Raw genomic sequence first — 23,005 nt, 5'->3', positions numbered from 1 at the left:
GTAAAGTGCTCCGATACCTCCGGGTCTGGCCAGCGCTATATAAAACTCATAAATAAATAAATAAATAAATAAATATAAGAATTGGAATTCTGACTGAACATGGCAAACAAGCTTTGGAGAGTCGATTACTTTGCAATTTGTTTCCAAATGAAAATGTAGTTCCTGAGAAAGTGTACATGAAAATTGCAGAAAATAAATCAGCGATCTGCTTAATGCCAACACTGCGCGAGTGTTCTATATTCAACGAAGAACTATTGAAACTGGAAAATGAAGAAATTATAAAAATGGAAGCCATCGATAAAATAGAGCATGAAGGAATCACTATTACTTTGTCGGGAAAGTTGAAAACAAAAATGTATTCTTTAGAAAAATAAATATCTAAAACAGCTGGTTTAGAAAAGACACTATACACATGTGTAAACTGTTGGGTAATTTTAATGCGTAATTTGGATGTAGAAAAAGGTTTCGTTAATGGAGCAATGGGTAAAGTGGTGGATTTTGTTAATTATCAGAAAAAAGAAGGAATTGAATTTTTAAAAATTAAATTTGATCAGATTGAAGAAGTTAAAGAAATTGGTCGCTGTTAAGTTCGTTTTTTGCTTGTTAAAGATTTATATGTCCGTAGGAAACAATTTCCATTTTCTCTGGCATATGCAGTGACTATTCATAAATCTCAAGGATTAAGTGTAGACAGTGCATTGGTGAACATTGGATCTACCGTATTTAAAGAGGGTATGGCATATGTTGCTTTGTCGCGAGTCAGAACATTATCTGGTTTGTTTTTGATTGATTTTGATGAGACAAAGGTTACTGCAGATGCAAACTGTGTAAAAGAGTATAACAGGTTAAGAAGGGCGTATGCTCCCAATTTAGGTCAATATCCTGTATTTGAAAAGCGTGTGGTTGGTCGAAAAAGAAGGTTTGAGAATATCTGTACTGAAGGTGTAGAGACGGGAAAAGAACAAGATAATGTTGTGATTGCAAGTAAAAAGAAAAAGGACACTATTGAAGAGATTGTTGGTTATCAGTTTGAAAATAGTTCAGGTGTCAACTGCTATGCTAATGTAGTGGTCAAAGTTGTTTTTTATCTTGAAGGTTTGCAAGAACAAATTATGCAGAATCGGCAAAAAAAGATTTTTTTCTCTGTTGCATTCTGTTTATGAAAAATTGACACCAGATACAAGTAAAATACAATCTGTTTCAGATGTTCGTAATCTTTTGGATGTGTGTTCTGGTTCTATACAATTTACACAAAATATCCAACAAGATGCTCAGGAATTTTTGAAAATGAAGGTGTAGAAATAGAAAATATTTTGGGCCTTTCTTGCAAATGGGAACATCATTGTGAAAATTGCATGTATACATGTACCACTAATGTAGACACTGAACGATTTCTGGGCCCGATTCACAGAACTAACTTAAGACAAAATCCTAAACTTACTACCATTTTGGTATTCACAGAAGGCACTTACTCATTTCGGAATTCACAGAAGTTAGGAGTCCTAACTTTAGGACTCCTAAATGCCTTCTGTGAATACCGAAAGTCTTAAAATTAGGATTTTTCTCAGTTTAGTAGTAGTATAGTTAGGACTCCTAACTTTAGGACTCCTAAATGCCTCCTGTGAATACCGAAAGTCTTAAAATAAGGATTTTTCTCAATTTAGTAGTAGTAAAGTTAGGACTCCTAACTTTAGGACTCCTAAATGCCTTCTGTGAATACCGAAAGCCTTAAAATTAGGATTTTTCTCTTTTTAGTAGTAGTAAAGTTGGGAGTCCTAACTTTAGGACTCCAAAACTGAGAAAAATCCTAATTTTAAGACTTTCGGTATTCACAGTAGGCATTTAGGAGTCCTAAAGTTAGGACTCCTAACTTCTGTGAATACCAAAGTGAGTAAGTGTCTTCTGTGAATACCAAAATGAGTAAGTGCCTTCTGTGAATACCAAAATGGCCCGATTCACAGAACTAACCTAAGACAAAATCCTAAACTTACTACCATTTTGGTGTTCACAGAAGTCAATTACTCATTTTGGTATTCACAGAAGGCACTTACTCATTTTGGTATTCACAGAAGTTAGGATTCCTAACTTTAGGACTCCTAAATGCCTTCTGTGAATACCGAAAGTCTTATAGTTAGGATTTTTCTCAGTTTAGGAGTCCTAAAGTTAGGAATCCTAACTTTACTACCCCTAAACTGAGAAAAATCCTAACTTTAAGACTTTTGGTATTCACAGAAGGCATTTAGGAGTCCTAACTTTACTACTCCTAAACTGAGAAAAATCCTAATTTTAAGACTTTCGGTATTCACAGAAGGCATTTAGGAGTCCTACAGTTAGGAGTCCTAACTTTACTACTCCTAAACTGAGAAAAATCCTAACTTTAAGTCTTTCGGTATTCACAGAAGGCATTTAGGAGTCCTAAATTTAGGACTCCTAACTTCTGTGAATACCGAAATGAGTAAGTGCCTTCTGTGAATACCAAAATGAGTAAGTGCCTTCTGTGAATACCAAAATGGTAGTAAGTTTAGGATTTTGTCTTAAGTTAGTTCTGTGAATCGGGCCCACTGTATTTAACATTACCAGACTGTAAATCAGTGTCTTTCAATAAATTAGTTAAAGGTGCAAATCAAAACATGGAGTGTAGCCAATATAAATCAGAAATGTTATCCACATTATTTTTAACAAAATATGGACAATACATAATTTTAATGATGCAACGTTGTACAGCTGATGGAAGAAAATTGGATACTTTAATAAAGCAATTTGTAGCAACACAACTATCAATATCAGGAAAGTCTTTTGTAGAAATTGCAATAATTTTCCATGATTGTCCTTCCACAACATCTGGACATTACACTGCCTATCTAAAATGTGACAAAGGCTGGACACTTTGTAATAATTCCCAGTTGGTTTTCAAACAAAGTTTGCCTAGGGAATTAACAAATTCCTACCTAATATTTTTAAAGTCAAAGTTTTAGGAAGATAATTTACTCTCTTAGGAATTTATTATTATAATTTAATAGGATTACCATTGGACAATTTACATAAAAAGGAGTGCAAAAATACTATTTGGCCTCAAGGAAAGGTATATGTTTGAATTATGGACTTTTTCGTGCTCATTGACTCGGTGAATATTTTAAAGCGACAACATTTACAGTTTTTATAAGTTAAAGTTATAAAATTTTGTTAGCCATAAGCATTTCATATATGTGTGATTTGTATTTTCTGGTATTTTACTGAGAATAGCATGTTGGGTTTTTTTAAACAATCTTTTTGATTGTTTTTTTTTTGCCCGCTGTTAAGTGATGAGTACGATTGAAATCACTATTTCTAGTGAAATTCAATATATTCTGAGAACAGCAAAAAAGGCAAACAAATTACTTTGTTTAAATTATGCTTATTACATGTTATAACTATTTTTTCTTTTCTTTCACAGATCCTAATTCTAAAATAAGCAATTTACCCCAATTTACATTACAAAAAAAATCTGAAAAAAATGTGTACCATTTTTAATTTCTATTACTGTGAAGGTAAGTTTAACTAAGTATTAATATGCAGAATGGGCAGATCTGCAAGAAGCTACAAAGTTTGAACACGTTTTTAAAAACACTCTGTTTATACCTATGTAGTTTTGAAATCTCTCTGTCACCGGATATCATGTGACCTCCAAAAAAACAGATTTGAGTGGTTCATAATATTTCCCATTGTACCTATTGAAGGACCGCAATCATTTCAATCATTATTCTTTGAGCATCTTTGCAGACAAAACTCTGTGCTTACCTTCTATCATTCGCAAGCAATTTTCCAAACAGAAATATGTCACTTTTTATAACATAGTTATTGCGCAAGACACTCTTTCATATTTACAAAGAGAGGAAAAGGCCCTCTGTGTACTTTTTCTACTCCATGTAAACACAACCTCATCATACACACCACTTTGCGTTGAAAGGGTGTTCTATAAGTGTTGTTGTGCGTGATTGCACTGAATACTCATATAAGAAGACACATCTCCAGATTTATCAGAAATCTCGATATGTGTGTGAATGCTGCACCATTCTCCAATTGGTGTAGGAAAGCACAACAAGGAGAATTGTTTTCATTTCTCCTCATTTTTTAATCTTCAATGTATGCTAAAATGTTCAGCATACATTGAAGGAGATAAATGCGTTTTCTGATTGTTTTTGTGCAGGAAGGTGTGTCTTCCTGCACAAAAACAAACACCACATGACACAGATATACTTGCACCATGGTGCAAGGGTGCCTGTGTCACCACATGGCTGCAGTTTAAGCAGCCGTGCAGAGAGAAGCATAGATTTGCAACATATTTATGTACATATGTTGCATCCCTGTGCTTCGGAAGTACTACAGCACACTGCAGTTAAAGAGGTTACTGTGTGATGCTGCAGCACTTCCTCATAGTTTTGCACTTATACATTCACCATACACTACTAATACATTCTTTCAGTAAATTATACACTACACATACATCCATACAAACTTTCACACACGATCATAGAAATATAGCTCTTTTTTTAAACAGAGAAATGAGTTCTGAAAAGAACTTTTTTGTTTTTTATTTTTTTTGTACTTTTTGGAACAATTTTGTTATTTTTTTGTTTTTTCATCAGTGATGTCACTGACCATGTCATGAGTGATGTAATATGTGACGTCATCAGCAGTGCATTGCGGGGTCGCGAGTTATAGTTAGCTGAACTAACTATAACGGGGGAATTTCTAGGGTTTTCTACGAGGGAAATGTCCAGCTAACTATAACGCCCCTGAAACCTATGGTTTTTTCAGTGAATTTCTAAGGTTTTTTAAATGCCAATTCCTAACTATAACGTGTATGAGACCTATGGTTTTTTCAGTGAATATATATATATATATATATACATTACCTACTGGCGGTCGCCAGTAGGTAGTTATAGTTAGGACCCCTTTTCCATAGGAAAACCTCAACATTCTATTTTGAATAACTTTGGCGCCGGTCGGTGAATCCTCGCGAATTTCTCAAAATAGGTGGGGCGCTACGCTCCGCTCCTACCCTGAAAGTCTCGGGGGGATCCGTCAAGCGGGGGCTGAGATAAAAGGGGGGTCCCAAAACACGTTTTCCCCATGCATTTTTCCATAGGACCTTTAGAACGAGCTACAGCCCGAACGGCTGAACAGAATTACTCGAAATTTGGCAGAGAGGTAGTCCCTAGGTCAAGGAAGTGCCTTTTGTAGGTTTGGTGTAAATCTGTTCAGTAGATTCTGAGAAAATAGCCTTTAAATCAATATATATATCTGAGCCCGCTTACGGTACGCTTACCGTACGCTTACCGTAAGCGTACGGTGGCGTGCGCGAGCGCGATTCTGATTGGCTCTTAGATCTTAGTAAACATTCGAATCGGCCGAAACCAGGAAGCGGCGGCCGCCATTTTGTGTATTTCACTCAGAAAAAAAAGAGTGAAAACAAGAAAAGGGGGCAATGAGGAGAGTTACAGACCCCCTTACATTTGTGAGGGGGTCAAAGAAGGACTGTAAAGTACAAAGAAAACATTTATTGATTTTAAAAAAAATCACGGGGTACGCGTACGGTAAGCTTACGGTAAGCGTACGGTAGAAAAAAAAAAAAAAAAAATGAAAATCAGATTTAAGTGTTTAGATATTAGGGGGCTCTAAAAAGAGCCGTTGTGTTTATGAAATGATTTTTTAGTGGTACCTACAAGTAAGTACCGATGCAGAGTCTAAGGTTCAAGAGGAAGACTCTGTTCCCTTCATCATTGAAGTGCACACCATCTCCTCTATAAATGTCTTGCATGTCATAACGCAAGTTGTTGTGGTAAATGGCACCCATACCATAGTCACGGAGGAAAGCAGAAACAGATTTGTTGACGTGCTTTCTTGCTTTGTCATCGCACCGCGTGCCCACCGTGCGTGCACGGCACTAACTGCGTAAAGTGGGCGCGCGGTGCGCAAAGCGCACCGCGTGCTCACTGTGCGCGCACGGTGCGCGAAGCGCACCGTGCGCGCACGGAACGAACTGCGTTAAGTGGGCGCGCACGCCACGAATGGCGTAAAGTAACTTAGCATTTAAAAAACCGTACAAATTCACTGAAAAAACCATAGGTTTCACACACGTTATAGTTAGGAATTAGCATTTAAAAAACCTTGCAAATTCACTGAAAAAACCATAGGTTTCACACATGTTATAGTTAGCGGAAATTTTACTGATAAAAAACCAATGAAATTCCCCCGTTATAGTTAGTGCAGGCAACTATAACTCACGCGACCGCAATCTTCTGCTGATGACATATGTGTCTTTATGAAAAAAAAATATTTGTAATATATGTATAGCTAAAAATGTATGGAAGAAGACATGGGCAAATAAGTGTCTAAATACAGTATTAGCATCAGCAGAGGATTGCGGTCGCGTGAGTTATAGTTGCCTGCACTAACTATAACGGGGGAATTTCATTGGTTTTTTATCAGTAAAATTTCCGCTAACTATAACATGTGTGAAACCTATGGTTTTTTCAGTGAATTTGCAAGGTTTTTTAAATGCTAATTCCTAACTATAACGTGTGTGAAACCTATGGTTTTTTCAGTGAATATATATATAGATAGATAGATAGATAGATAGATAGATAGATAGATAGATAGATAGATAGATAGATAGATAGATAGATAGATAGATAGATAGATAGATAGATAGATAGATAGATAGATAGATAGATAGATAGAGATATAGATATAGATATAGATATATATATGGATATATATTTCGCTCCACTCCTTTAAATCCAAAAGGAAAATATCGCACTCCCGGGGGGTGTTATCAGCAAGATTTATTCTATAACCAGATGACCAGCAACAGACGTGTTTCGGCAGAGATGCCTTTCTCGATGTCAATGACACATCGGAAACGCAATGTTTTTCAGCTTTGCCATTATCACAAACACAAAGAAAGGACTAGCGCATTCAATCTAACAAGGCGCCATTTTGTAGTGGATATGTATGCTCCTATTATCCACGCACTACAATTCATTTATGAATCATTTCAAAGTACCTTACACAATTATGTGCATGATTTACATAAACTCATATTTACACACTGTTCGATCATCAACCGTATATCGGTTTGCAAACATACATTATGTAGTGGTACACAAATTTCATTTTGCCGTGGATCGGCCAATATCCTTTCTTTGAAAGCATTTTTAAAAAACTTTTTTTATACATTTTACTTTATAATCTTTACACTTAGCTATCATTTTTACTTCAATTTTTCAGTTCATTTATATCGCAAGGTATGTTTTGATATAATTTCTCATAATCCAAATCTCATATGTAAAAAATCCTATCTTTACTAAGACACATTGTATAGTTCCAACATCCGTTAAAACTATTTCAGCAGGGCTCCTAGTACTGAATCATCAAATAGAATTAACCCAAAAGTGGGTCTCAATCATGAGCCTATGTGTACAGATAATTCTTCTCCACTATTTAAACCACGAAGAAATTTAGTAAGTAAATCTATTATGAAACGTGACTCAAGTCTTCGTAATTTTCTTACTCTGTCACCTCCACGGACATTTAAAGGAACATAGTCCAAGCCATAAAACTGTAGTAGGCTACGGTCACTCCGATGTTTTTCTGCGAAGTGACGTGCTACAGGATACGTCTGATCATTTTTGGCAATGGCCCTTAGATGTTCTAATATTCTGATCTTCAATTGGTGGACCGTGCTACCTATGTAGCGTAGCCCACATGGGCATACCAGGCAATAGACTGCATATGGCGTGCTGCATGTAATGAATTTGGTGATTTTCTTTACCTTTCCTATGTCTGGGATTGTATATGATAGGACTCTTTTGTTGTTGGCGCAAGCTTTGCACCTACTACACAGATAGAAACCCATCATTTCTTTCAAAGTACTCACTTTATGTGGTATTTTTTCTAAATGACTCCTAACCAGCATGTCACGAAGTGACCTTGCTTTCCTAAAAGTAACTAGTGGAAAAGGAGGAATGTCTTCGCATATAGTGCTATCAGTTTTTCGAATATGCCAATTCTTTTTGAGCATGTGTTTTAAGTGATTGGCTTCCGCAGAGTAAGGGGTAATCATCCGAAATGTACCCTTCTCTACTGCGGATTTGTCTTTATCCTTCAGCAATTTATCTCTTGGGATGCCTCTCACTCTCTGTAAAGTAGCACTTAGTGCCATGGGATTATATCCCCTCACAGTAAGCCTGGCTAAGCTTTCTGAAGCAGCCGCTTCAAAGTCTTCTTCCTTAGTGCTATTTCTTTTTAGCCTAAGTAATTTGCCATATGGTATACTGTTGACAAGCTTTGGGGGATGGCTGCTGGTGGCAAATAATATTGAATTGCCAGCAGTAGATTTGCGGTAAAGAGCTGTCTGAATATTACCTTCTTCTACAAACACCTTCAGGTCTAGGTAGTACACTGCCACCGGACTTACTGTACCCGAAAAGTACAAATTTACATCATTCTGATGAGAAGGTTGATATACCCACGAGCCGAGTCTACTGTACCCTGCCACACAATGAACAGGTCGTCGATATATCGATACCACTCTATTACCCTGCAATTCTTGTTTTCACCTTCTGGGCACCCGCTCCTCCCACCAGCCAACGAACAAGTTTGCATAGCTGGGGGCGAAGCAGGTGCCCATCACCGTACCAGACAGCTGTTTGTAATGTTGTTCTTCAAACAGAAATTTTTTATTCCTCGGACAAAACTCCATAAGTTCTATTAACATTTGATTGTGTTCTGAGTACTGCAGCTGGCGTTTTTCCAAATAAAGCCTAGCAGCTTTCACCCCATCTTCATGGCATATGCAGGTATAAAGACTAGTAATGTCTAATACCATTAGTTGGTATGTAGGATCCCACCTCACATGCATAATTTTATTCAAAAAGTCTTTTGTATCTTTCACATAAGAATCTAACTGAGCCACAAAAGGAAATAAAAAATAATCAATAAACATTGATAAGTGTTCAGTCAATCCCTTAAGAGATTATACAATTGGCCTACCAGGCGGATGCAGGCTGTCCTTATGTAGTTTAGGAATGTGGTAAAAAGTAGGAATCACAGGGTTCGAACTACGTAGGAACAGATGTTCTTCCGGTCCCAACATCAACTTCTTGTACCACTTACTAATCAGTTCATCATAGGCCTTAATACTTCTTTGATACATCTCGACAGTTGTTTTTTGATAACATTTCACATCTGATAATTGATGTAAAGCGTCATTGCAATACTGTTCCCTAGTTTGCAATACCACATTCCCCCCCTTATCAGAGGGTTTTATAATAACTAACTGATCCTGCATTAAATTCTGTAGTGCCAATTTTTCCATTTTCGATAGATTGCTAGGAGATGATTTTGTTGTATTCTTAAATCTGAATTTTAAAAGGTCATTGACCATAGTTTCAGAGAAAACATCTATGGCATCCAATGGCATTTGGGGGTTGAAGAGTGACTTTGGTTTGACTTTGGTTTGAAAGAAATGATGGGTTTCTATCCGTGTAGTCGGTGCAAAGCTTGCGCCAACAGCAAAAGAGTCCTATCATATACAATCCCAGACATAGGAAAGGTAAAGAAAATCACCAAATTCATTACATGCAGCGCGCCATATGCAGTCCATTGTCTGGTATGCCCATGTGGGCTACACTACATAGGTAGCACGGTCCACCAATTGAAGATCAGAATATTAGAACATCTAAGGGCCATTGACAAAAATGATCAGACATATCCTGTAGCACGTCACTTCGCAGAAAAACATCGGTGTGACCGTAGCCTACTACAGTTTTATGGCTTGGACTATGTTCCTTTAAATGTCCGTGGAGGTGACAGAGTAAGAAAATTACGAAGACTTGAGTCACGTTTCATAATAGATTTACTCACTAAATTTCCTCGTGGTTTAAATAGTGGAGAAGAATTATCTGTACACATAGGCTCATGATTGAGACCCACTTTTGGGTTAATTCTATTTGATGATTCAGTACTAGGAGCCCTGCTGAAATAGTTTTAACGGATGTTGGAACTATACAATTTGTCTTAGTAAAGATAGGATTTTTTACATATGAGATTTGGATTATGAGAAATTATATCAAAACATACCTTGCGATATAAATGAACTGAAAAATTGAAGTAAAAATTATAGCTAAGTGCAAAGATTATAAAGTAAAATGTATAAAAAAAGTTTTTAAAAAATGCTTTCAAAGAAAGGATATTGGCTGATCCACGGCGAAATGAAATTTGTGTACCACTACAGAATCTATGTTTGTAAACCGATATACGGTTGATGATCGAACAGTGTGTAAATATGAGTTTATGTAAATCATGCACATATTTGTGTAAGGTACTTTGAAATGATTCATAAATGAATTGTAGTGCGTGGATAATAGGAGCATACATATCCACTACAAAATGGCGCCTTGTTAGATTGAATGAGCTAGTCCTTTCTTTGTGTTTGTGGTAATGGCAAAGTTGAAAAACATGGCGTTTCCGATGTGTCATTGACATCGAGAAAGGCATCTCTGCCGAAACGCGTCTGTTGCTGGTCATCTGGTTATAGAATAAATCTTGCTGATAACACTCCCCAGGAGTGCGATATATTCCTTTTGGATTTAAAGGAGTGGAGCGAAATATAGTTGCGGAGTCCACAGCCGCAAAAATCGCACCCGTCCGCGAGTGCCCCGCTTTTCGTGTGGAAGAAGGAGCGTGTATATATATATATATATATATATATATGTTGATGTGAACAAGGGCGAGTGGCGCCCGAAACGCATCTTCTAGAGGACTAAACAGCTTCAATAAACATCTTGTTGCTTCAAATCGGTGGTTCGTGGTTCCTTGGTGTGAAGGTGGATGTAACGGACGTTGCTCACTAGCTGAGGACCAGGTGTGTTTGGATATATATATATATATATATACAAACAGACCCTGCTTCACGTAGAAGAGAGTACGCACACGAGGAATGTTGAATTTTCAGGCACTTTTTATTCCAAAAGGGCCTCCTCCGACCCAGCAACAAAGAGAGACACGTTTCGGATGTCCAGGCAGCCTTCCTCAATCTAATGAGCGCCATTTTTTAAAAAGCATTTATGCATGTCAAACTTCATAGACATAGACAACATCTTGTGATTCCAATTAAAAAGATACACACATTAAAAAAGGTTACCACATTGAAAATATACACGCAAGTGAAGTTGTGTGCATAGTATTAAGTGGTGGTAATAGTCAAAAATGAAATTGAAATATGATGAATATACAAATCAAAATGCAAAGTGCCTAGTGCGAACAAATACACTCAATAACTGCATAATAGATCATCTGCCCATTACGATCACCATACAATGTGGACATAACATTTGTAATATTAATGTATCTTTTGCCATGAATTAGAACACCTGTTAAAACTATTCCATTTGCACAAGGAATAGCGCAAATGACTTTCATGTGACGCTTAGCAATCTCTTAGTGCGCTGCGTGGGTGTGCTGTATCTGGAAAAATGGGGGATTGCCACCCTCTACTTCGTGGATTGACATAGAGATCACTTTACTGGCATAGAGATCTCTCGAGGTGATAACTGAACAGAGCTCACTCATAATTTGAATGTGTAGCAGAACGACAGCATGCTGGATAGCATATCGGTAAACAACAAAGTGAAGCACCCCATTACTCCAGCATATGCCTTGCTGTCAGAATATCTCACATTGTATATATACATAGATATAGATATATAGATAGCTATATATATATAGATATATATAGAGATATATATCGAATCATGTTTCTCTGCCAAAAAACAGGCACTGACACCGTGGATATCTGACACAGAAATGTATTTCACTAGAAAGCCCTGACGCGTTTCGGTGGCTAAACCGCCTTGCTCACAACATTGGGTGCCATTAAGGTAAGACATTATATACTTTCGCATTCTTCACAGGTGTCACAGCAACCGAAAGTCATCATAGACATAACAGTTATGAGAAAAAAATATAGTAAATGCAAAGTACAAAAATAACATATTAGAATTTAACATAGGTTAATGATATAAAATATTAACATCAGTCTATTTGTAGTGTTGGAGAATGTGATGGTACTTGTTTTGTGAGTTGGTATCTGCTGCACTCAATGAGGTAATGAACCTAATAGACAGCAAAGGAGACAGACTACTCCAGTAACAGTGACGGATAGTCTGTGTAAATGTATAAGAGACAAACCGCAACATTAGAACTATGTTTGCTCACAAGTGTGTTTGCATTCTACAGCACTTTACAGAAAAGGGGGGAGGTTCTAACTATACAGCATATGACAAAAGTCATCATTATGCTTGCAAATAATGCACAGTATTCAAGCCCAAGTGGGCCTGTTTATATTACGCATGTAAAGAACAGCGAAGTCAACCAATAGGTGCGATGTCTGTCTAAATATATCCCTTGTCTATAGACAATTACAATAGAACCAGATAAACCAACAAAACATATACCATGTGAAGATGAACCCTGTGAATAATCAACAGAATGTGAAAACCCTGTAAATGCAATGAAAATAAAACACCCGGGGTCTGAGAGAGGAGAGGAGCTATAGGTGAACAGATAGTGCTTCATCAGAGTTCAACCCATGTGGGATCTTGGAGTTCAACAGGAGTATATACTTGGATTCTAACCTCCTGAGTGAAAGCTGTCTATTGCCACCCCTAGGGCTTTGGGGGACAGTATTGATGACAAAGTAGGATAAATCCTTTGCATTACCTCCATGGCATAGGTTGATATGTCTGGCTACAGGGTAATTCAGGTCGTCATTGGCAATCACCCTTAGATGTTGCATGATCCTGACATGAACAGGGTGTATAGTGCTTCCTACATATCTTTTGTTACAAGTGCATTCCAATACATATACTGCAAAATCGCTCTTACAGCTAAAGGTACCTCTGATTTCAAAAGGTGTGCGCCTGAAAGGTGTTTGTACAAATTTCATATTGGAACCATGTTGACAAGCTTTACATTTGAAGCACTTTTGAAAACCCCTATGCACTCTGAGCCAATCCTTGCCTTTCTTAACCTGAGATGAGTCACATACCAGCTAATTTTGCATCGATTTGGCCCTCCTGAATGATATGAGGGGGACTCTAGTTGTTTTGGGGTCCAATGATTGGATATATATATATATATATATATATATATATATATATATATATATATATATATATATATATATATATATATATATATATATATATATATATATATATATATATATATATATATATATAAAAGGCTTTGCAAAACAAGTGACAAGCTAAATACAGAAGAAAAACGAAATCCTTTAGTCCTACTTTTCTGTCTGACCTGTCCCAGTATTTGCATCTCAAATCTGGTCATCCTATTTCAAACTGTCTTCTCCAAAAGACTTTGACAGGCAGCAGCTGATAACTCCAGTGCCAGGTTAGTTAAGCATCCTAGCCTCTTCTTCAGCTCAGTTAAGTGAACTCTGAAAATAAGGATCCACATTTGGAATTGATTGCAATTAAACAATAAATATGGAGTATTTCTAAATCATGGAAGAAAGATGCTAGTGCCTTTGCCCCCAGTTTCCAAGAGAACTCTGATTCATGGGCATTACTGCCTCCTTTACAAGATAACACGTTTTTTGCACATTCCTGTTATGTGGTGCCTATAATCATATCTTTAGTACCACTAGAATGGTTTTATGAAGACCCAAGAACATTTGCATTATTTATTTATTAGTGTCAGCTACACTTCTTATTCAAACCTGTGAATATCCCCAATGATTAAACTACAGTAGCTTTTGTTCTGTAACTAAGAGAGAATGTGGCAAACTGGACTATTCCATTAGTAGAGAGAAATGAACTGTTGCTTTATACATTTTCGGCCTTTTGTGATCAGATGCAGAAATTGTTTGATAGACAATCACACACTTCTCCATTAAATATTTGGGGGCAGATTTACAAGCCCCTTGCAACACTTTTGCTCTGCTGTTGTGTCACTTTTTGTGACGCAGCAGCGATGTAAATAATGCGCCACGTTACGGCCAATTTACAACGTGACGCATCTAGGGAGATGCGTCACCTTGTAAAGCCCTGCACCACATTATACCTGAAATTAACAACATTTCACTGCGTCACTCTACCCTTCACTGCATCAAAATACCAACGTCTGCTCAGACCAGGCATAAGAAATGACACAGGGCTTTTTAAATGGGACTCACCTATCTGTTCTGGCGCATTGCTGGAGTTTCGTCACTTTCATGCGCAACTCCAGCAATGCGTCACTTTTGCAGCAACAGATGCATCAGAATTTCTGGCATATCAGTCAATCCTTGCGCCATGGTGCGTCGTATTGTAAATGCGGCGCATCCATGGTGACGCAAGGGTTCCGTATGGAGGTGCAGGGAAACTTACAGATGCGTCAGTTTCTTGTTTGGTCTTTAACATTGAAAAGGGCCATCAAAATCTGTTATATTCCCATTCTGAAACGCTTGATAGTGGAGGCTGGGTGGACATCCTTATTCTATTAAGGGCTATGAAGCAACTTCAAACATCGTTCAGAAAATACTAAGTTATTATTAGTTTTGCCTAAGTAAGAGAATAGAGTCCCAGAAAATTCAGAACATATGCAAATGAGCAGTATAAGAAGATGATCTATAGATAATGTAGAGAGAGAAAACAACATGTACATTGTTAATATTGTGAAAGGTCGGGTCATATCATAAAAAATTGTTGAAGTATTCCTAATGCCTTTAAGAGTCAAACATTGGTAACATTGTCCACGGAAAGACCACAGTAGGCAGAAAACTAAAATTGCTCAACAATGAAATGAGCTGTCTTGTTAACTGAAAACGGGAAGAGAATACTATGCTGTGTGCTGTCGCTCATATGATAGTTCCTTGAAGATGATTTTGCAAGAAGGTCAGGAAAAGTGGTCTTGGGCTTTTTAATTCAGGAGCCTCTGGAAATTATCTGGGTGTTAAGTTTGCCCAAACTTTGAAAAGGCAGTTCATGGTTCTATTCTATCATTAGATCTAGTGAGGCTTTACATGCATGTGATTTCTTCACCCTGTTTTGGAAATCATCGTCAAAAGTATCATTCTGATTTGATAGATTCTCAGCAGTTCGAAGTAAAATTGGAAATGCCGTGACTGGCCATACATAATTTTCTTATTGATTGGTCCATAAGGAAAGTTTAATTGATTTTTAGATTATTGACAGACTAGTTGATTTTTTCCCTACAAAACCAGAGTGAATTATCATTCTAAAGTGCTTGCAGGAATGAGTATTCCACCAGATATGTGTTGTGCTATCTCCTTACACCCTTGTTATGACAAGCAGGGCCGGCTTTAGCGTGGGGGCGCCCAGTGCGACAATCATTTTTGGTGCCCCCACTCCCCATGACTGCCTTCTCGGATTTGCTCAAACCACCAGGCAAAAGAGCCCCTCATCTCTCCAATGATAAGTTATTACTCAAAACAGCACCCCCATTGAAGTCAGTGCCCTCATCACAGGTTGGAGCCCAGTGCGGCCGCACCAGTCGCACTGCCCTAAAGCCGGCCCTGATGACAAATGTGATGTATTTGACAAGAAAAAGGCAAATGTGTTACCTCAACATAGAAATTATGATTGCTAGATCAATTTGGAACCTACTGAATAAATCAGTTGCAGTCAAGTGTATGCACTGCCTGAATCACAAATAGAAGTTCTAAAACAACATTTGGATAGTTGGTTTATTAAGCCTGACAGTCTCCAACTTCTTCTCCATCATTTTTTGTTCTTGAAAAAAGTGGAACCAAGAACATGTATGGCTCACAGAGCCCTCAATAGAATCACAGTGAATAATCGTTCCACTAGTATCGGTTTAGAGCAGATTCCAAACGAAAAGTTATATACAAAGTTGGATCTCGCAGAGGCTTACCATCTAGTTAGAGCCCAAGAGGGTGATGAATGGAAAAATGCATTCTGTACTATGTTTGAGTTGTTCAGATACCAGGTCAAGCATTCCAGACTGTGCAATGCTTTTGTAGCATTTGAGTAGTTTACTGTGGATGTATGCAGAGGGTTTTTGAATGTGTCCTGTAGTGTCTATTTAGATGACAATTTGATCTATTCAGACTCCCTGGAAACCTACATCTCACATGTTAAGGTAATTTTTGCAACAATTGAGACATTATTTAATTCAAACGGCAACATGTAAGTTTCACAATACTACTATAGAGCTTTTTGGTGCATCATTAGACCACAGGGCATTAAAATTAATGAAAGAAAGTGTCAGAAAGTTTTGAGTGGCCCACACCAACATTGGTCAAGCCCGTTCACAGTATTTTGGACTTTGCCAATTTTTAAAGGAGGTTCATTCACCAATTTTCTGAAATCATAAGACTCAGTTCCAAGTTACTATGAAATGGAGCCTGGTCAAAAGAAGCAGATCAGGCCTTTTGTGTTTTAAAAATATGTTTTTAGTGCCATAATTGCGCAACATTCTAATGCAGAATGATCTTTTAATTTTTTGAGAGAGATGCTTCCTATAATGCTATGAGAAATGTCTTATGTAAGAGAATCCTAACAATGAACAGGTTCACCCAGAAGCTTACTTTCCTTCCCCCCCACAAAACAAAACTACCAGCAGAGTTAAACGTTGAACTACAAAATCACTGATAACAGATTCCTGGCGATTAAGAGATCTTTTTAGGAATGGAGACGTTATTTGTTGGGACCAAAGACACTAAAAGTGTATACTGATCACAGATATTTTCAGTTCCTGAAACCAACCAGAGCACTTACTCCTCAGCACATCAGCTGATTCTTGTTTAAGCATGGAAAGGCTGATACTCTGTCTGACCACATCAACATCAGAATCTAAATCTATTGAAAGAGGATCTACCATTAATATTGTCCTCAAGTATTTCACATGATCATTCCATTTCCTTCGGTAATGTGGACCATTTATGTTTCCACTCTTATCCTGTTCTACTTTCCCACATTACTACTACTGGCCTTCATATCAGTGTGTATGTGGTCTTTGGTGGGGGCAGTAAAAGACAGAAGAGCACATCGTTCATGTTTGATACACAGAACAATGTTAGGGCTTTCTGACAGATGTGCAATTGCTAAACACAGAGTCCTAATGTGTATGGGGTAAGATAACATATTTTGCAAACATCCCATCTAATTTTCCAAATAATATCTAGTGCATAGTGCAAAGAACTGTATGCTAGCATTTACTATATGCCAGTGAGGAGCTTTCAGGGCTGGTTTTATATTATTGTGCTTTCTCAAATCCAGACATGTTCTGACTGTGTGTTTTTTATGTATTTGTAGTATGTGGATGTTTTTCCCTAGGAGTCCATTTTACACCATGTTGCAATAGTCCAGCTGTGCTATCATGAGGGCACTCATTGCTTCCATCCAGTAATCAGAAAAAATGGACTTTCCTAAGCATGGGAAGGTGGGAAGGTACGTTTTCACACCCTTGACTGCCACAATGTTGCATGAGCGGGCATTGTCAAATTGGGGTCCCAAATTCCTCACTTTCAGTTAATTGGTAGAAGACGTTTCCTAGATTACTGGGCTTATTGAAGTGTAGGGATGCAGAGTCTATTTCCTCCCAGCAACAGGATTGCAGTCTTGGATCTTTTCAGGCTTGGGAAATTCTCTTTCATTCATGTAATCAAGGTATCTCGAAGGTAGATATGGTTTGTGGAGTTGCTCCCCAATTGGAGGTGGATCTTGGTGTCACAAGTGTATATTTTCATTTTCCCTTGATACTGATCAAGGAGCATAGAACCCTCCAAGCTGAGGACCCATTGGCGCAATGCGACCTTGTTACAGAAAGGTGAGATCCATTTCAGAGTGGTTCTAGACCCATCAGTAATTCTCTGAGCTTTTGCAGCAGCATGTCATGATCCATTTGAATGGCCAATAATACAACAGCAAGAGTTGTTCTCTGATGTTAACTAGGAAGAGGGATTAACATCCATTCAAAGGTCCATAGTTGGATTGTTGATTGTTTAGGATGGGGTTCTGTTCCACACTTCTTACAGTTGTCTTGTAACCTCTCTTTCCATGATCATGCTGTGATGGGGAGGGGGTTTGGAGATCAGCCAGTAGTTAGACAGGATGACTAGGTCAGCCATCTGATTCTTCAGAAGAGGCATGATGATGGGATAAGTCAGTGGGCCTGAATGGGGGGGATATGAGTTAAAATAAGATGTTAGGTCAGATTCAAATGTGGGGGGGACTGCTTCAAGCATGTTATTGGGCAGGGCTCTGCAGGCAAGTTTCATGCATTAGTTTTTAAGGCACCACTGGATGGTGAATGCTCATTGAAGTAGTTTCTATCACAATATAATAACACATACAATTGTAGATGGGTAGCTGTCACAAAGCTGGATGATTTGTGCAGAGATGTTCTGAACGACATCATAGTTAACCAGACCAAGCATTGAGTTGTCTGCAATGATACTCAAAACCGTTACGTTATAGTGGCATCATTTAAACCCATCTTTAAGGTAAGTTTGAGTCATATACTAGGGTATTATTAGCAACACACTAATCTTTTACCATGTTAAAGGTAAAAATGAATAATACAATATTTGTGCATGCAAAAATATATATTTTAATTCCAGTTTTTGAGCTAACTTTTGTGTTGACATGTTCTATGCATATAATTGTTTTATCTGAACTTTAACATCACTTTTTCATTTGAATATATGTTTATGATTTTTGTGCTTCTTATATTTGAGGTCTTATGTCAAAAAAGATTTTTCTTTAAATGGCTTTGTCCCTTGGATGTATGTGTGATGAGGATAGCTTTGCTTTTAGAAGCAGAGGCTGGTTAGAATCGCTGCCTTTGAGGCTATTGTGGCCTTTAATAATAGCATTACTGTTAGTAGTAGCATATACCCTATTTTAATAGTGGCCTTCACATGTTGTAGAGTTCTTTCTCAAAACTCCTCGCAGCACCTGCAGACACATTTATTTATACACGACCAAGACCAATAATAGAACCATGGACATGTACACTCAAGTTACCCCCACAAATTGTTTGATTTACTAGAGTGAGGCATTAACAAACTGTGAACATAAAACTTGCAAATCAATTCATCAAGTATTATATCACAGCATGATGGTGTAATATTTTGCATGAGTAAATCCTACTCATGGGGGAGGGATTGGCTGTTTCATGGCATGGTCCTATTGAAAGTTTGAGAATACCCACTTACTTGAGTTGTGGGCTTTCACAGCTTTTTTTCTAACCCTTTCCCTCCTTGGAAATGGAGATTAACTGCTGAGAAAGGCGGCATTCACTCCCTTTGCAGGGTGGATATGGGCTCGGAGCTTCACCAAAATTGATCGGGGGGGGGGGGCCGGGCAAGGCTTTTCCCAAGGAAGAATATTTTCCCTTGGTAGGTCAAAAAAAGACACAAAAAAGGTGGTATCACGCCAATACTTATCACACCCGCTACTGTACACTATATTCAATTGCACATATGGATAGTCCTTAATATAGTTCAAGTGGTTCTTCATACGTGCTCCAGGAGTAATTCTGAAACGCGAAAACCTCAAATACCTTGATTTCGGAAATCTTCACACATGCGGGTCCTCAGACCTGGGGCAGTAGATTTTCTGTTTGCTTTTTTGGGAGAATCGGCCCAATGTGCTTTTTGCTTACTACCCAGGACTGCCCTTTATCTTTCTTTATTGAAAATGTTTGCCTTTCTTCAAAAAAACAGAATTGACTACACGTGCTACGTTAATATATAAATATCAAATTAACATTCTCCATGTCTGCTCCTTAGAACCAGCATGTTCTGAAAGCCTCTGAGAAAGACATTTCCTTATTTCCGTCTGGTTTTTGTGCGAGTTCGTTTCTGTTAAATTACTAATTATTTAACACCTCCGAAGTGTACCCCATATATTACGCCGGGAATGGCTGCATTTCATAACAGCGGGGCCTATTAGCTTCATTTACTGTTAATGCTAAAATAAACATGAGCCGATTTAGAAATATACTATTGCAATTTCAGGGGGGAAACTCTGATGTTTCTCTTCCTCCAGTCACATAATTAAGGGAAGCAAACTGCTAATGATATTAAGTTTGCGCTGCGTGTTAATGACAGGAACAAGCAGAGGCGGAAATTGCAGCCATTAATATGGAAAAATAAAATATTTAAGACAAGAGAGCGATGAGAGCAATTTTAATAAACTATAATGAGGAAAATGAATTTCGGGGGTGTTGTGTCGTTCGTAGCCCACATCTTTTCCTTGACATGCCTCCTGCAAGGTTATTTATTTGGTTCCTGACAATTGTATAACAAGAGGAATAGAGAGGTCTTTAATATTTTTTTTTTAATAAATTGTTTGGTTTTCTTCTGCGCATGTCCATATGGGAAACGCATGGATCCAGATCTCAGCTCCCCAGATTATATGAAGTTATTGTCTAAGGTGTTGTTGCAAGGCAAATGTACAAAATCACATTTTGATTTTCATACTGGTGCATTATTTGGAATAGTCAAGTTGACAGACTCTTTAGAATAAATGTATTTTTTCAGACTTTGCCAAAGCTGTTATAATATCACAGACTCGACACTCTAATGGGTTCCAGCGCAGAGGAGTCCGCACGGAGAATCATTGCCCTTCTTTCCCCACCCTGGCATATGACAGCGTGGCGTAGCAATGATGCCAGGTGCCCTACGGAAAGCAAGCAAAATGGTCCCCATGCACTGGTTAGGTACTAAAAATTGTTATAATTCATGCTTCAAGGGCCTCTATCAGGGCCGGACTGGGATCGCAAGCAAGCCCTGGCAATTACTTCCGGCAGGCCGGGGCGAATGGGGGGGGGGCTGGCTGGAACACCGCTGCTGCGCTGTTAAAGCTGGAAAACCGGCCCCCGGTAACAAAAAACTGCCCCGCCAGTCTAAAACCGGCCCCCACCCTTTCGGCCCACTGGGGATATGCCTGGTGCCCGCTACGGACAGTACGGCCCTGGCCTCTATCTGTAACCCCTTGGGCCCCAATGCCACCACACCCGCAGCACTATTGATAACTAAACTCCTGATATCACAGAACAGTCAAAGGTAATTTAGGAGTTAGAAGTTCAGACCAACTGGGCTAAATCAATTCTCTCATGCATTAAACATGTTATTTCTCAATCTCGTTTACAGTTGGGGGCACTGCCAGGTTTCTTTTCAGAACCTTAATAGACGTTGGCATTTTAAAATGTCCCCTGGCAGCTTGTCTGCCACAGTGTGTCAGCTTCACTGCATCAGAGGATCCGCACTATTTAGGGCATAGATCATTGCTAAAAAAATGTAGGTTTTTTTTGCACAGGAACCCGGTTTGCAGCTATTTCTGGACCAGACCTGGGATGCGGCCGACCCAGGGTAATATGCTGAATTTGTTCGAGTGTCATTTTCTAATACCGGGACACAATTCAGCATCGCTTGCATGTTGGATGATTTGCGTTCGGTGCAGCAACCTGCATGCAGTCAGGGGGGCGCTTTCTGGACACAAAGGCCTGATTTAAAGGGCCATCAGCTCTTCTTTTCTTCCAGTATCAACCTGGCTAAGATCCATTTCGAGCCTAACACCTAGACACAAATGCAATGAAAGGAAACAAAGGCACATAGCTTATCACATCACTTCACAAGAACTTTCAGGAACCTCTGACATGGCGGCAGGTTTTTGACTTTGTTCAACCCTCTATGTAAGAGATGTATACACACTGCAAGAATGCAAGAGATTTCTGTGTGTATGAGTAATTACACTAATAATGATTTAAATGGCATCTAATCATTTATTTTTTATTTATTTCCTTTATAGTGCTACTCATCCCAGTGGATGATGTCAAAGCACTTTACATCACACACTGAGTCACGAAAATCATACAAGTGAGTTAATCAATGTACAGGAAATGTTACTTGAGGCAATGAGGGTTATAAGTTGGAGGAATCACATGTCATCTATGCTTGTAAACATTAAGGGGCCGATTCTGATCCGTACGACTCGTATCCGTATTTTTTACGTACGAATCGTACAAGTCCCGTACAAACGACGAAGTACGATTCGTACGTGAAAAATCCATACGAATGACTTTGGGAAAAGTCTACGAGACGTCCCCGGACAGTTTTACATACAAATCGTAAAATTGAAGTCCAAGCGCGCAAGTACGATCCGTACCGGCCGTCCGAAAACACAAGGGCATGGAAAAGGCTCCGTACGGATCGAACGCCGTACCACTCGTACCCGGGTAAACTTGTGCCCGGGCTACGAGTTGTACAGCCCCCCTCCCCCCCATATGTCTGCATCGTACCCCCCCATATCCGCACTGTACCCCAGCCCCGTACGTGTACGCACTGTACCCCACCACCGTACCCCAGCCCCGTACTTGTGCGCACGGTACCCCAGCACCGTACCCCAACACCGTACACCAGCCCTGTACTTGGACGCACCGTACCCCACCACCATACCCCACCACCGTACCCCAGCCCCATACATGTACGCACCGTACCCCACCACCCTACCACAGCCCCTTACTTGTACGCTCCGTACCCCACCACCGTCCCCCAGCCCCTTACTTATACGCACCGTACCCCACCACCATCCCCCAGCCCCTTACTTGTACGCACCGTACCCCACCACCGTACCCCAGCCCCGTACTTGGACGCACCGTACCCCAGCGCCGTACCCCATGCCCCTACTTGGACGCACTGTACCCCACCACCGTACCACAGCCCCTTACTTGTATGCACCATACCCCACCACCGTACCGCAGCCCGGTACTTGGACGCACCGTACCCCAGCGCCCTACCCCAGCCCCGTACCCCAGTGCCGTACCCCAGCCCCTTACTTGTACGCACCGTACCCCACCACCGTACCCCAGCCCCGTACTTGGACGCACCGTACCCCAGTGCCGTACCCCATGCCCTTACCTGGATGCACCATACCCCAGCGCCCTTCCCCAGCACCGTACCCCAACA

At 39.3% G+C, this 23,005-nt stretch overlaps 1 long non-coding RNA gene across 2 annotated transcripts in view; it reads left to right on the top strand.

Moving 5' to 3' along the window:
• Positions 1 to 23,005, top strand: part of LOC146860678 (uncharacterized) — a 272,227-nt gene that overhangs the window by 138,282 nt on the left and 110,940 nt on the right. Inside the window, exon 1 of one of the 2 annotated variants that reach the window (XR_014979196.1) lies at positions 17,373 to 17,480. The exons of the other annotated variant lie outside the window; for it this stretch is intronic. This is a non-coding gene — a long non-coding RNA (uncharacterized LOC146860678). Of the gene's footprint in view, positions 1 to 17,372; positions 17,481 to 23,005 lie in introns of those variants that run through there. 2 annotated transcript variants of the gene reach the window in all.

The sequence above is a fragment of the Triturus cristatus genome, chromosome 3_1 (assembly GCF_964204655.1).
Source record: "Triturus cristatus chromosome 3_1, aTriCri1.1, whole genome shotgun sequence".
Classification (NCBI taxonomy): domain Eukaryota; kingdom Metazoa; phylum Chordata; class Amphibia; order Caudata; family Salamandridae; genus Triturus; species Triturus cristatus.
This window is presented reverse-complemented; position numbering and strand designations above follow the sequence as displayed.